Source organism: Penaeus chinensis, chromosome 43 (assembly GCF_019202785.1).
Source record: "Penaeus chinensis breed Huanghai No. 1 chromosome 43, ASM1920278v2, whole genome shotgun sequence".
Taxonomy (NCBI): Eukaryota; Metazoa; Arthropoda; class Malacostraca; order Decapoda; family Penaeidae; genus Penaeus; species Penaeus chinensis.
This window is the reverse complement of record NC_061861.1, coordinates 12,059,664-12,060,466: the sequence shown is the minus strand read 5'-3', so window position 1 is coordinate 12,060,466 and position 803 is coordinate 12,059,664.

The following is an 803-nucleotide window of genomic DNA, read 5'->3' as shown; positions in this document are numbered from 1 at the left end:
TAATATATATAATATATATAATATATATAATATATATAATATATATAATATATATAATATATATAATATATATAATATATATGATATATATATATATATAATATATATATATATAAATATATATAATATATATAATATATATGATATATATGATATATATAATATATATGATATATAAAATATATATAATATATATAATATATATAATATATATGATATATATAATATATATGATATATATAATATATATGATATATATAATATATATGATATATATAATGTATATGATATATATAATATATATAATATATATAATATATATAATATATAATATATAAAATATATATAATATATATATAATATATATATATATATATATATATATATATGTGTGTGTGTATGTGTGGGTGTAGATAATATATATTCATATATATATTTATATATAAATATATATACATATATGTATATATAAATATTTATACATATATATATATACATACGCGCGCGCGCGCGCGCGCGTGTGTGTGTGTGTGTGTGTGTGTGTGTTGATGTAGATAATATATATTCATATATATATATTTATATATAAATATATATACATATATGTATATATAAATATATATACATATATGTATATATAAATATATATACATATATGTATATATAAATATTTATACATATTATATATATACATACTCGTGTGTGTGTGTGTACAACTGCCACTTGAGATCCTAAATCCAAGAGCCAATATGCAATATGGTTAAACGTCTATTACGATTGCACTAACTATTTCCAAATAACTA